The sequence below is a fragment of the Enhydra lutris genome, unplaced genomic scaffold (assembly GCF_002288905.1).
Source record: "Enhydra lutris kenyoni isolate GAN:26980312 unplaced genomic scaffold, ASM228890v2 scaffoldscaffold15, whole genome shotgun sequence".
NCBI classification, from domain to species: domain Eukaryota; kingdom Metazoa; phylum Chordata; class Mammalia; order Carnivora; family Mustelidae; genus Enhydra; species Enhydra lutris.
Genome location: NW_019154099.1, coordinates 14,971,733 through 14,987,078, shown reverse-complemented (window position 1 = coordinate 14,987,078; position 15,346 = coordinate 14,971,733).

Sequence of the window (15,346 nt, the reverse complement as noted above, 5' to 3'; positions counted from 1 at the left end):
TCCCTAAAAAAATAATCTTAATTTAAATAGCCACTGTGGCTATTTAATAGTGGCTGATGGCCACTGTATGGACAGCAAAGGTCTATGATTCTTGAACCAAGCCCAAATACTTTTCTTAGAAATCAGTTAATGGATTCCTTTATTTCCTGGAAAATGGAATCATGGGATCTGAGAATAGAAAAAGAACTTTACTCAAAGTATATTAGAAAGCATAAAAGGAAAGAACGTCCCTGCTTATTTTCTTATTTTTATGATAATAAGATTGGACTATGTAACTCCTTGAGTCACATTCCACTTAAACTTGTAAGAGACGCTGCTATCCATCCATTCCTCCATTCATTAGTCCATTCTGGCTGATCATTTATCCATCTGATATGTATTTTGAGCTCCTACAAGTGCAGGCACTGTGCTAGAAAATGGAGATATAGAAATGATTCCATATATCACAGTTTGCATATGAACTGAAGAACTTTTTTCCTAATCAGAAGAACACTATTCTTCTATCTCTAAAAATGAAATACGTTCTTTTCTTCAGGTGTCCCTTTTTTCCTATTTTAATATTAGCTTTTCAAAACTCTGTCTACACTCAATAAGAAGAAAGTGTGCCTGCCAAATTTTTACTTTATCTTTGGCTCTATAACCACAGCTTTAAAATTTATGGGTAAACGGCATGGAGTCTTTTTCCAAATCATGACCATAGCATATATTAGCTATGTGACTTTGTGCAAGTTGCTTCCCTGAATTTAAGATATTGTCTTAATGCACAAAATAGGATAATTATAATAGCATACATACATACTATTTCCTGTTAACTTCAGATCCTGTCCACCTAATCACTGCACTGTTTTAAGTACCATGCTTTTCTATTAAATGAGATACATAGAATATATATATAGAATACACCTAGCTGAGCATCAGACATATATTAGGCACCAACCCAGTTTGATTTATTTCTATTCCCTCTGGATATACCACCAGCACATAGTTATGTGTACTGACAGGAGTCCAGACTGCCTGCGCTTCAAGCTACTTACTAGCTGAGCGAACACGGGCGAATTACTTCAATTTGTTTTGCATTATATCCACATTGAGAACAAGGATAATAAAAGTCCCTCCTCCATTGGGTTGTTGTTGTAAGGATCAAATCGGTTAACACATATAAAATGTTTAGAAGTCCATCTAGCACAATATAAAAACTTAATCATTATTAGCTATCATCGTCACATCGTCACCGTCATCATCATCATACAGCTGTTTCTGTCACTTCTTCACCTTTAGCCCCACAGTGTTAAAATGCCGAGAAATGTATTGTTGATTTGGAGCATGTAGGAGTACTTGAAATATGTTACTTACCTCAAACTATTATGAGGGCAGTGTTGTGGTTTAGTGAAAAGGACATGGGCTTTGGTCAGATAAATGTAGCGCTGCTTGCGTAAACTTTGTACAAATTAATTCACCTCTTCGATCTTCAGATTTCTCATTTATAAAAGAAGAAGAATACCATTGTCCCCATCTCATAGAGTTATTTGTTGTTACCCAATCAAAGTACATAAATGATCTAACACAAACTCTATTGTCATCTTCACGAGGTGGGGATCCTGGTGCTCGGAGCCAAAATGATGGGGGGAGTACTGACTGATGATCAGTAGATGACTTTATTTCTTACAATCACTTCTTTTATACTTTACACAAGATCCGGTTACAAACAAGATATAGTACGCACAGGACGTGAACTGCGTGTGAGATGTGAGCTACGTGCGGGACGTGGGCTACATGCAGGCAATCAAGTGTGACAAGTGAACAACAACGATTATCTCTTAGCTTTAAACAACAAGAGCAAGTTAAGGATTCTCCACACTTATCAGATCCATCTAAAGGAGGACAGGAAAGCACTCCGGGGATCCTCCCATGTTTATTCTGGGTGTTGACCCAGGAAGACTCTTGCCCTCCATCTCCTGGAGTTTTCTCACAGGATCCGACAGGACCCCAGTCACATTGGCAAGGATCCGGGTTGTGTTCCAACACTCTATCATATAATAAATCCTTAATAAATATTACTTCTCCATCTTGCTATTTGAGACTACAACTACTTAATGAGCTTTGAGTTTTGAGGAATTAAGAAATACACATTCAATGAATATCTAATTATATGTGTTCCATGTTTTTAAGATAACGCATAGTTCCTAAATTTCCATGGGAAGAAGTGATTATGCATACACAAATATGTGCTTAATAAATTATCTCTTCCTCTTATTTATTGTCTAGCAAAGATCAAACTCCAATTGTGAGATGTGTATCGTCAGATGGGCGGAGTGCTGAATTAAGAGTTAGAAGCCATTGCCCATGTGTGGCTATAGGTTTCTGGTATCGTTTAGAAAAGTCACTTAACTTTTCTTCACTCCTTCCAGCTGTGAAGGGTCATATTTCCCCATAGGGAAATGTATAAAGTTATGGAAGATACACAGATGAGATGCACATTCTTTCATCCGATTAACTTAAATTCTCTTCCTTACTCCCACACCAGGTCTCAAGTCTGGGAGTGTATCTAGGGTTGGCAACATGCTCAAGAGCACACAGTCAGAATCGGGACTGTAAGAATCTAAACTACATTGCTGATCCCTAGAATGATCATATTACATGCTTTGCAAATTCATTGCCTTTCTTTTCCACATTTTTCCATCCATAGTCTGGCAGAGATCTAATGATTTTTCAAGGACCAGTTTAAATGTCAACTCTTCTTAGAAGGCTTTGCCAAAACTCATTGGCTTTGGTCCACAGACCGAATCTCTTCATCCATCCTTTTTAATTCTGTAGCATTTAATTGGTGTGATTAGGATAATATAGGATATTTATCACATTTTATTATAGTGCAGTTGTTTGCATCTCTGTCTCCCATCCTGGACTGGGAGTTCTGTGATGGCAGGAACCTTTTTGTTTGCTTAAATCAGAGCCTGGCATATAGTCAGTGTTCTGTAAACTTCACTTGAATTAAACCAAGATCTTGACTTCCTGGAATTTCCTCTAAGCTATTTTGTCTCACTGAAACAAAGACTAATGTTAAATGATTATATTACTGGATAAAGACTTAGTTTTTATTTTCCTCTTTGATGATAACTTGCAGTTTCTGTGCTAAGTTGGAGGCCATAAAATTACGGAGGTAAAAGGGAATTCTTTTAAATTAATAAAATCTGAGACATTATCAACCTGTTAGATCTATTTTGAGCAGATGTGTGAATAGTCACACAAACAGTAAACATATATGCGTTGAAACACACACACATATATAATTTATAGAATTAGTACAATGTAAAAGATAGCAATTTCAAATAAAATTTCACTCACTCATGGTTCATAACTTGATGCACGGAATGGTATGCTGACTATATCTTTGATTAAAACAACAGACTCAAATATTATTAATATTGAAAATTTCAAACCAATATTGAAAAATTTCAACTAATCGAATGATGTTATAGTATAAAGTTTGCAAGATGCAAATATTTGTCCTATAAAAAATTAATAGCCTGGGCACTTAGCCTATTGAACTAATTGTTTTCAATGCATACATTTAAGTTACATCTACATTAAACTAAAATAACTGGCTAAATGAGCTAACTAATCTGTCTTGCTCCAAAATTGTATCAAAGATTTTATTTCATTCATTTCTGAACAACAGGAAACCAATCTTACAACTAAAGATTTCATAATGTTAATTGGAAGGAATAGACACATTCTAGAAAATCAGCTATTTAATGATCTTGGCTGTGCTGTTCTCCAATTAGTGCTGGGTCACCAATTAATTCTTTTCCAGGTGCCCAGGCTTCCTGGATACCAGCACTGAGTTGAGTTCTCTTGATCCTTTCACCTAATGCTCAACTATATTAATGACTTTGACCCTGCTCAGACTTACACATCAGCCTTCTCAATTTAAAGAAAAACTATCTTTTCCATTTATTTTAAGATTGGGACAAATCACAGTAAACCCACACAGAGCTACTTGGTCATGAATTGTTAGTCATGTTCTAACAAATTCACTGGGGACACTGATTTCCTATAGCTTTCATGCTCATAATATTTACTCTACTTGCATTTTCTACCCCAACCCCTTAGGCCATCTGGGACTTTGTCTTACAGCTTTTTCCTCCTCTGTTTTGTTTTTGTTTTGTTTTGTTTTTCATTTCTCACTCTCAATGTCCTGATTTCTCTGTTTTCAAATTACTCAAGCATTCCCTTCACTAATGAGCAAGACCCCCATTTCTCAAATCTGTTGTCTCTAAACAAATCTAGCTTTCACAGAGACATTTGTTTTCAAGGGAACTTTACAGTTGCTGCCCTGAATCTTCATTTTATTACTCACTAATTCATCAACACAGGGTTATCTACTTCATCCCACTGTTATTCTATCGACTCTTTCTTCCTTAAAGGTAGTCAATGAATGCAATCTTATTTAAAGACCTCATCCTATTCAGTCTCAACAATGTTTCACATTGCAAATGTCACTACCTTAGCTTCCAGGTACGGATGTATGGATGGATGGATTTCCTTAGGAGATCATGGACTTGGGGGTCAGGTTGATCCTGGTTTACATGTCAGCTTTGCCCCTTCCTTGCTGACCAATTTCTGAAAAGTCAGACCTGGGAGGGTGGAAAATAATCAGACCTCTCTGACCTCAAATTCTTCAAAAATAAAATGGGGATGAATATATATATCAGTTAGATCAGCTTCTCCACAAATTATTTGTCAAGCTCTACTATCTCTAACTTTTTAACTGAATGTGATCTGTCTCCTTGATAGCCCCATAAATAGGATGACCATATAACTAGTTGTACAAATATACATACACTTTTAATCAAAAGAAGGTGCTATTAACTATTTTGCTAGAACAATATGGCTAAACCAGGACTGTCTAAGGTAAATCAGAGATATGATTAACCAATTCAAAGTATACCCTGTGTTTCTCTTTTACTTTGTTGCATTTGTTACTTTTGACCTTTCCCAGAATCTCTCTCTGGTTCCTCTGTGATTAATCTTTCAAATTTCTGTTCAACTCTCATCCCATAGGCACACCATAGTTTTCACCTTTAACCAGACAACATTTACTTTTCCATGCAAGTATAACCAAAATGAAATCCACATGTGCAGCCATGCACTGCCTTTGGATAGCACTTGTTACATTTAACTATTCTATTTAGTGTAAATTATCTCTACTAATAGATTATAGTCCAAATTTTTTTCTCTTTAGAATATACATTTTTATAGAAGTAATCTAATCTGATACTTTATGTATTTGTCATACTTTCTTTCATATAGTTCACCAATTAGTGGGTATTTATTAAATATTCATTGATCGAATTATTAATTTATTCTTATTATATTTTGGCTATGTTGGGTTGTGCATGAGCTTAATTATATTCTACAATTATTCTACAGTCTATTATTTTATAGCTTGCCAAGAGTCTAACAGTTATTTTCAGAAATATATTTTTTAAGAACAAAAGGGAACACAGTGACTTTCAATCACTACTAATTAATCCTCAATGTATCAATATATTAGGTTAATATGAACATTTAAAAACACATTAGAGTAACATGAACATCCAAAGATAATTGAAGGAGGAAAATGAATCAACATCAGTCTGGCCACAAATATAGATAGGAACAAGCTAAATTCTTAATGATGAAAGGGAGTAATATGGACTAATTTCTTATATTAACTAGAGAAAATGCCCCCTAACCCATCCACCCCTGAGTTCAATTATTTTCTAGTACTCTGAATTAATCTCATAATCAGAATATTCATCTTGGAGCTAAACAGAAATACAAGAGTTTCAAAGAACTCTCTTCCAAAACAAAAAAAATTTTAAATCTATTTACACTATTCCTCATCTTTGTAAGATTTTCTTTGGAAAGTAAAAGTTACAAGAGACAAAACTGTGATTGCACCTATTTTTCTTTACCCTTTTTAATCTAAGGAACAATGTCATTATTGTACATAATGGTCTGACTCCATTTTGAACATGACTATTGATAGCTTTAATGCCCATAACTCCATTTCCACTTCTGCTTCACATCTGTGTGATATAGGACAGCTCAGGTTCTCCCTCTATGATGCCTGCAGGAAATTCAACCCAAGGAAGCCCTGGTCTTTGCATGAGAACCCCACCCAAGCCCACCACACAACTGTAAGAATTCTGTAAAACTGGTATCTTTTCTCTCTTTGCTCTCTCAAGCCATTTTCAGACCAGCTTGGAAACCTGCTCTGCTCTCCACAAAATTATGTGAGAAATAAGCCCTTTTATATCCTCTTGGTGCATGTGTGGCACCATCATTCTTGGCATCCGAAAAAAATTTGGATGGGGTCTATCTTACCTCTGCAGAATGTTCAAAACACTGTGGTTTAAAACTGGGGTAAAAAGTCTTTGAATTTATATAGACTTATATGCTACTGATGTGCACTATTTACACATAAAAATAAGAGAAAGGATATGACAAATCCTACAAATTTTAAAGGAAGAGCGACCTTTCTTCCTAAAAATAGTTAGTTTAGAAAAAATCAACAAACTGTTTATAAAAATGCAACTTACTAACACAGACACATACTGGACCTAAAGCCACATTTTGTTTTCAATACTGTATATACATATATTGTTATTACCAAATGTGGTGTCATTGAGGCAACGTTGAGGCAGCTGGAATTTATGCAGGTAAAAGTGTAAGTTATCTGGGAGTAATATGTCCAACTTATCAACAAACATGGAATTGGTGAATATAAAATTCAGTTTTGGTGCTTTGACAGTAATTTCATGTAAGTTGACTATTATTCAGTATTATTATTTGCTGAGAATATTACTATAGAAAATAAAATTACTTATTACATTGTATAAAACCAAAATAAAATGGGAGCAAGTATTACAAATGAAACAAAGAGGGGATAAAGACTGAGTGAGAGAGAGAGAGAGAGACTGAGCGAGAGAGCGAAGAGAGAGAGAGACAGGCTGGTATGAGAGGTTTACAAAGCATTCAGTTATAATATGAAGCCCTGTTTTGATTGGAGTGTATGAGGAGTTTTAGTGTAAAATATACCTATAAAATATTAAAAGGTTCTCATATTCATTATAGCTTTGAAGATGAGATTTCCAGTACCAGTCAAAAATTAGACAATGTAGAGGTAGAAAATAGAATTTTAGAATTTCTAATGTATAGATTTAATAGTAACTAAGAGAGAGGATTTAAAAAAAACAACAACAAGGGTGATTTGAAAATAGTGTATGGTGTGTGTGCCTTCGGACACAGTCATGGGGGTCTACATTTAGTTTGTTTTCATAGCTTGTCAATGCTTTAGTTATATGGACAATGACAAAATAAGGATTTTCATAGTTATTCTTGAAAGCATACAAATGTCAGTATTCATTACAAGGATTGTTGGAACCTCAATGCTTAGTTTAAACTTTCCTCTTGTCAGTTTGTGTCATACAAGGTTTCCATTATATGAATAATGAGCATATAGTGAACATTTATTTGCCCACTCTATTTTCAGTAGTTTTTGTCTTCCAATACAGTAGGGAAAGACTGGGAGAAATGTCTCTGGCTCTTATAGTCACCAATTGTACTTACATTGAGAAATCACTTACCCCATTGACTCTTATTTCATCATCTGGAAAATGAATAAAATTTTGATTAGATGAGCTCTTAAAATCCCATCCTTTTTTTCCAAACAAAACAACAAAATTAAACTAGATGTTATTAGAAACCAAAACTGTTGCACAAAAGATCATTAATTCATTCATGTAATAAATGAGTATTAAGTATATATTATGTGTCATCCAAACTTAACAAATGTAGACCGGAAAACTTGATTTCTTCCTCATCATGTAATCCTACTACTGTTTTCCTTATCTCATCAAACCATAACAATACCCACCCCACTTTCCCACTTACTCAAGTAAACAAACCAAGTCATATTTTTGGTTATTCTTTCTTTCCCCCAACACATCCGTCTCATCAGTAAATGTTTTCAAATACAATAACACAGGGTGAACCCATCTATTTTTCTCCATCATGTATTGCATGGCATTCCAGTTGGTTTCCTGCTTTTGATGCTTGATATATCCGCATGAAAATCACAATAACCACAGTCATCTAAAAACATAGATCAGATTAAACCACTCCCTACATAAAGTCATTGACTTCACTCTGAACTTGAAATAAATTCACTCCTAATCCTGCATACAAAGTCCTTTAGTCCTATACTTTGCCTTTATTCAAACCTTATCCAATAGCATGCTCCTTGTCAGCCATTTTGTTTATGTACACTGACTTCCTATTTATTCAACAGTGCAACTTATTCTTTTGACTTTATAATCTTTGTTGTCTATGCCTGGAATTTTTTTTTCCTGATTTTATATTGCTGGTGCTTTCTTTAAATGTCACTCTCTGAGGGGTGCCTGACTGGCTCTGTCAGTAGAGCACACTATTCTTGATGTCAGGGTTGTAAGTTGGAACCCCATGTCAGGTGTAGCGATTACTTAAAAGTAAAATTTTAAGGGGCACCTGGGTGGCTCAGTGGGTTGCAGCCTCTGCCTTCGGCTCAGGTCATGATCCCAGGGTCCTGGGATCGAGCCCCACGTCGGGCTCTCTGCTCGCCAGGGAACTTGCTTCCCCCTCTTTCTCTCTCTGCCTACCTCTCTGCCTACTTGTGATTTCTGTCAAATAAACAAATAAAAAATCTAAAAAAAAAAAAAAGTAAAATCTTAAAAAGAAATAAAAATAAAAATAAATGTCAACCTCTGAGAGGCCATTCCTGACCACCAATCCCAAGTAGTCATCCACAAACACACTATGTCATTACCCATTTTAATTATTTGCATAGCATAGCACTTATTTCTATCATATATTTTCCTCTTTATTTAAATGTAAAAGTTCCTTTTTTCTCCCATTGGAATATAAGTTCACACAGAATTGTTCATTTCTATGGCCTTCGATCATGAGACTGTATGAAGAACTATGCCCATACATTTGCTGTTCTTATGAAGCTATTTCTTTTTTCAGCTTTATTGGTATATAATCGATTTTAAAAATTTCAGAGTATTTGAAGTGTGCAACGTAATTCTTTGATATACCTGTGCATTATGAATGAATTACCCCTTCAAGTTTATTAACAAGTCCATCACCTCACATATTTACCTTTTTTTTTCATGAGAACATTTAAATTCTCCTCTCTTAACGAATTTCAATTTTATAATACAGTGTTATCAACTAGAGTCACCATGTTATACATTAGATCCTCCAGTTTCATTTACCCTATAACGGAGTTCATCCTCTTTTATGAACATATATCCCCCACCTCCCAAACCCTGGCAAACACTTTCCTGCATAAGGTTGTTCTCTTAACTTCTCTTTCTGATAGTTCATTGCTGGTGTATAGAAATACAACTGAGTTTTATATATCAGTTTTGTATCCTCCAACTTAACTGAATTTATTTATTAGTTAGAATGGGTTTTGATGGAGTCTTTAGTGTTTTCCATACTTAGTCATCTTTCTACTTTTAGTCTTTTAAATCTTTGGCTGTTGATATTTAAAGCCAAGTTAGAATTATAAATTGTTCTAATATACTGCTGCCTGCTGCAATTGAACACCGTGGATTTGGGGACAATTGATTCTACTATAGATTTTCATAACATGAATATGAGTCCAAAACTCAAGAATGAATTATCTCCATCCCAAGGACTCTTAGAAAAAAAAAATACTGACTGTGTGACTTTTTTGGAGTAGTAATAGAGAGTATGGTACAAAACATGGATTAACAACTATGGACGTTACATCAAAACAAGCCCATCAGTTGCTTTAATAAATAAAGTTTAATTGCAACACAGTCATGCATTTATGTATTGTCTATGACAGTTTCATGCTGTCCTGGCCAAGTTAACTATTTGTCACAAAAACCATATGGCCTGAAGAGCTTAAAATATTTGTTATCTAATACTTTATAGGAAAATTTTGCTGACCTCTGCTATTTGTCTTGTTTTATGATATAACACCATCATTCATGTTCTACTTTGATACAGCATGGTTTCTAAATCCCTCATTTATTCTGTTTCTTCTTCTTGATATACTTTTTGTAAATTATTTCTTAATATGGATATATTACTATACATAATGCTTTCCACATGCTCAGGACTATAAAAATCTACAGTAAAATTTTTACAATATTCTGTATTTGTTTCACTTCTAAACTTTGGGCTTGAGAGAAGTATATCCACAAATCTATTTTTTGACAATACTGTATTACATGTGTATACTCACATCCCATTAAAGGAGTATGTCAAGGAAACGTTAGTTCTATAAACTCTGTCTAGAATCCAAACTTAAATTAGATTGATTAAAAAATGTTTACTTAACTTAGTAAATTGTAATTCATTCCCAAGGACAGCTAGATCTCAGTGATTTTGTTTCTCTGGTATTCTTTATTCTTGCTTTATTTTTAAGCAGACGATCTCTATTTCACAACAAAATGACCAGCCAAAGCTCAAAATTGAGTAGTCCCAGTCTCACAAAGAGGAAGACTTTAACTTTAAATGTCCATAGAAATCATTCCAATTAAATTTTAATTGGCTCTGCTTTGATCATGTGCCTACACCGTGTCTTTTTTTTTTTTTTTTTTTAATTTGACAGACAGAGATCACAAGCAGGCAGAGAGGCAGGCAGAGAGAGGGGAGAGGGAGAGCAGGCTCCCTGCTGAGCAGGACCCTGGAATCATGACCTGAGCCAAAGGCAGAGGCTTTAACCCACTGAGCCACCCAGGTGCCACTACACTGTGTCTTAATCTACTAACATTGATCTCACATCTACATCCCACTTGGGTTGGAGTTATTGGGGGCAGTTGATTGATAATCTAGTAGATGGAGGTGGCTTGCTCTCCAAAGGAAAAGATGCTCTATAGACTAAAACCTAACAGAGGACCACTGCACTCACTTTACTTCATTTGGTACTAATGGACAATACTTGCAAATTATCCCCTAAGCTCTCATTGGCTCAAATTAATATCAATTAGTGTACATCACACTAAGGCTTAAATATCATACTAAGGCAAAAAAAAAAAAAAAGAGAGAGAGAGAGAAAGAGAAAGAAAAAAAAAACATGGCTGGAAGATAAGAAATCAATAGAGATGCATTTCATTACTGCCATATGCACATTTGTGTTACCAAATCTAACAAAATTTTTAATTTGTTGGAATTAAAGTCTGTTTAGTTAATGCAAGTAGTGCCCATCATTAACAGTAATATGTTCCAAATTTTTAAATTTCAATCTCACATGTTATTTATTCATGAATTTTTTCACTTAATAAGTGTTTGTTGAGTTCCTGCTCTGTGCTTGGCACATTTCCAAGGGACTTGGAATGTAATATTGAACAATCCCTGTATGGTCCCCAACATGATAAGGCTTATGCACAATGTAGACCACAAATCTTAAATAAATTATCATATGGCCTCAGCTGTGATAGAGTATAAGGTACATACAATAGAGCACTAGGCTGGTATAAAAGAGCAAAGACTAAAATATTCTATGGAATCAGGGAAGACTCTTGGGAGGAATGAAATTTAAACCTAAGATTTGGTTGAGGAATATAAGTAGCTAGGTTAAAAAGTCTCTGTGTCTGTGCGTGTTGGTGGTAGATGAAGAGCAAGAAACAGTTTTCCAGTGTTAGTGTCAGTAGGGAGACCTGAAGAAGGTGAGGATTCATGACACCATAGTAAGAGAAGAGAGAATTTGATAGGAAGCAAAAGGAAAAATATATGGAGTCTTTTATAGGATTTCTGAATTGGTGACATTCCTTTCAGCTGGAAGGGCCTGGAGAAGTGGCTTTGGTTCCAGCTGAGTCCTCAGGCCTCAACGCATGTGGCCTGGTCTTGGGAGAGGTCCCAGCCCAGTGCTGGGATCTTGTTTGTTCTTCAAACAGGCCATCAGTTGCTGGCTCAGTCTCTAATTTACTGGACTTGACCTTCCCACCTCTCTCCAAGGAAGCTGTCATCAGCAGGAGTTAGGGGGAATGTGAACCAACTATTAACAGAAGTGGAGTTCACTGGAATGACATGGAGACCATCTACCCTTCCTGTTCATGAGCTTCGTCTACTTCCTCCTGGAGACACACTCCTCATCTTCTTCCTGGGCTTCATGGTGGACACTCTGGCCTACCTGGTAAAGCTGTGGGCACCCACGGGCTCCCTGGCCAAGCTACCCTGCCCCTCAAGGGCCCTGCAGCAGCCCGCTACCTGTGACCAGCAAACGAATGCCTCCTCAGTCACCAGATAGCTGGCCATGAGCTGCAGTGACTGTTCCTGGGGGATTGGGTGTCCCTTTGAGATTGCGATAGGTCCCAGGGACCTGGATTCTTGGCAACCTGCTGAACATGGGATCCTGGGCATTGTGGGCCTATGTGTGTTTGCATAAGCATGTGCACACACGTGTGCATGTGTACCCTTTGGTTTTCTGGGAGAAGTGGCTGACTGGATCATGTAGAGATGTCAAGATTGATAGAAAATCCTTCCACTAGGGGCACCTGGGTGGCTCAGTGGATTAATGCCTCTGCCTTCAGCTCAGGTCATGATCCCAGGGTCCTGGGATCGAGCCCCACATTGGGGCTCTCTGCTCAGCAGGGAGCCTGCTTCCGTTCTCTCTCTGCCTGCCTCTCTGCTTACTTGTGATCTCTGTCTGTCAAATAAATAAATAAAATCTTTAAAAAAAAAATCCTTCACTCAAATACCAGAGCATTAAAAACCACATTCCTTTTTGGTCACTTTAAAAAAAAAAAAAAAGAAGGATTTTTGTTCTATCCTAAAAACAATGGATAGCCATTGAATTGCTTGAAACAAAGGAGTGACATAGGGAGATCTGTGGTTTTAAAAGATCACTACATTTGTGTATGGAAATGCTTTAGGATACTTGCTAGGTTATCACAATAGTCTTTTAGAGAGGACTGCTTATAATATGGAGGTGGCAGTCATCAGCCGTTGTCTGAAACCCACAAATAACTGGCCTGAGACCATTTTTAAAAGTAGAATCAGTAGGTCTTAATGATTGTCTGCTTTTATGTGCACATATAAATATGACTCACTTCTTTAATCTAATGTTAATCATTATGAAGTTATGTTTTTAAGCAAAAGTAACTGATATGTCACTTATATTGCATTAGGAACCTAATTTGTTGATATGATCTGAATTTTTTAATGCACAAGAAGTTAACTAAACCTTTTCAAAATAATTTTTCCCCTTTAGGAATAATAATTTATTTTCTGTCTTTGATAAATATAGTATTTCATAACCAAGAAACTATAAAGTATCTTTAAATGTATCAATGGCATTTCTGCTTCACTGGCCTTCTGGGAATCCAAGGAAAAATAAAGTTGCCCAGAATAAAGGAACAACAAAAGTTATAAGGAGAAAGACAGTTGAGAAAAATAAACAGCAGAACAAGGACACCCAGAGGGAACATACAGTCTACCCAATTTTCGGTCTTACCTAAATTTGAAATATCCGAGGAGACAACTCTATATACAGGAGAAACAGGTATCCAAGCATTCCCGACTCTTAAGGTTGCACTGACCTCTTTTAAATGCTCCACAGTTTACACTTACTCTTCTGTAACTGAAATTGTCTGACTATACAGCAGCCTGACCATGAGCAGTGACCTCCTCAAGGCTTGCTTTCTTTTTCTTTCTGTGTCAGGACATAATAATAATAATAATAATAATAATAATAGCATATTGAGAACGTATATACAATCTTATATATGAGAACACGGCAAGTTTGTTCCATGTGCTTTACTTGTGTTAACTCATTTAATCTTCACAAGAGTTCTTGAGGTAGTTCCATTGCCACCACTTTACTGATGAAGGAGTTGAGACATAACAAGGTCACACTCTTTCCCCAAGATCACTGAGTTAATAAATGGCAGACATGGGATCTGAGCATACAAGGTTTAGCTTCAGCCCAAGCCCTTGATTGCTTGCTCACTTAACCCTAATATGGCAGGTACAGTAGCATTAGCTACAATCCATGGAGCATTCCTTTTGCCAGGCACTGGTGGTTTAAAAAAATGTAACTTAAATCCTGCAAACAATCTGAGCAACATTTTTAAGGTAGGCATTATTATTCTTATTTTCAGAAAAGGAATTGATGGCTCAGGAAGCTCAATCCTTTTGACACAGGTCATGTAACTAGTAGAAAACGAGTCAAACTTCATAGTCAGATAAGTCAGGATATAAAAACTATTCCCTTTTAACATCAAGAAAACTCAGATCCTAGTTTTATCACTGATCATATGACCATGAATATCATTTAATCCCCCAGCTTCAGTTCATTCAACTATAAAATAAAAGTGATTCTCAAACTTAAGTTGTCTCAGGATATCCTTGCGGTATTTGTTACAAATTCAGATTTCCCAGTCAATCCTAAATAGCTTGATCAAGTAGATATGGGGTGGGAGGGTCAAATCATCTGCCTTTGAATATTCTTTTTCCTTTTTTAAAGATTTTATTTATTTATTTGATAGAGATTACAAGTAGTCAGAGAGGCAGGCAGGGAGAGAGAGGAGGAAGCAGGCTCCCTGCTGAGCAGAGAGACTGATGTGGGGCTCCATCCCAGGACCCTGGGATCATGACCTGAGTCAAAGGCAGAGGCTTTAACCCACTGAGCCACCCAGGCGCTCCTGAATATTCTGATTCAAGTTAATGTAGACCATACATCAGCAGAAGTAGCTGACCTCACCTTGAAACAGTCATTAACCAAATGCTGCCTCTGTTTTGCTCTGTTACAACTTTGAAACTCAGCAATCCTCTCCATCGTGCTCTCTCTCCCTCTGCCCCTCCACACAACTCTTGCGGCTCTCTCTCTCTCTCTCTCTCTCTAAAAAAAAAGAAGAATTGATGTAGTATCTCAACTACACTCTAATTAAAAAAAAAAAAAAAAATTAGGGACGCCTGTGTGGCTCAGTGGGTTAAAGGCTCTGCCTTTGGCTCGGGTCATGATCCCAGGGTTCTGGGATCGAGCCCCCAATCGGGCTCTCTGCTCAGCAGGGAGCCTGCTTCCTCCTCTCTCTCTGCCTGACTCTCTGCCTACTTGTGATCTCTGTCTGTCAAATAAATAAATAAAAAATCTTAAAAAAAAAAATTTGAAAAGGAGAGACACCAGAGAGCCTACTTACCCTTTCTACCGCATAAGGACACAGCAAGAGAGTAGCCATCTACAAACCAGTAACCGACCATGCTGGCAGCTGTCTCAGCCTCCAGTCTCCAGAAGTGTGAGAAAATTAATTTCTGGGTTTTTTTTTTTTAAAGAGTTTATTTAGTT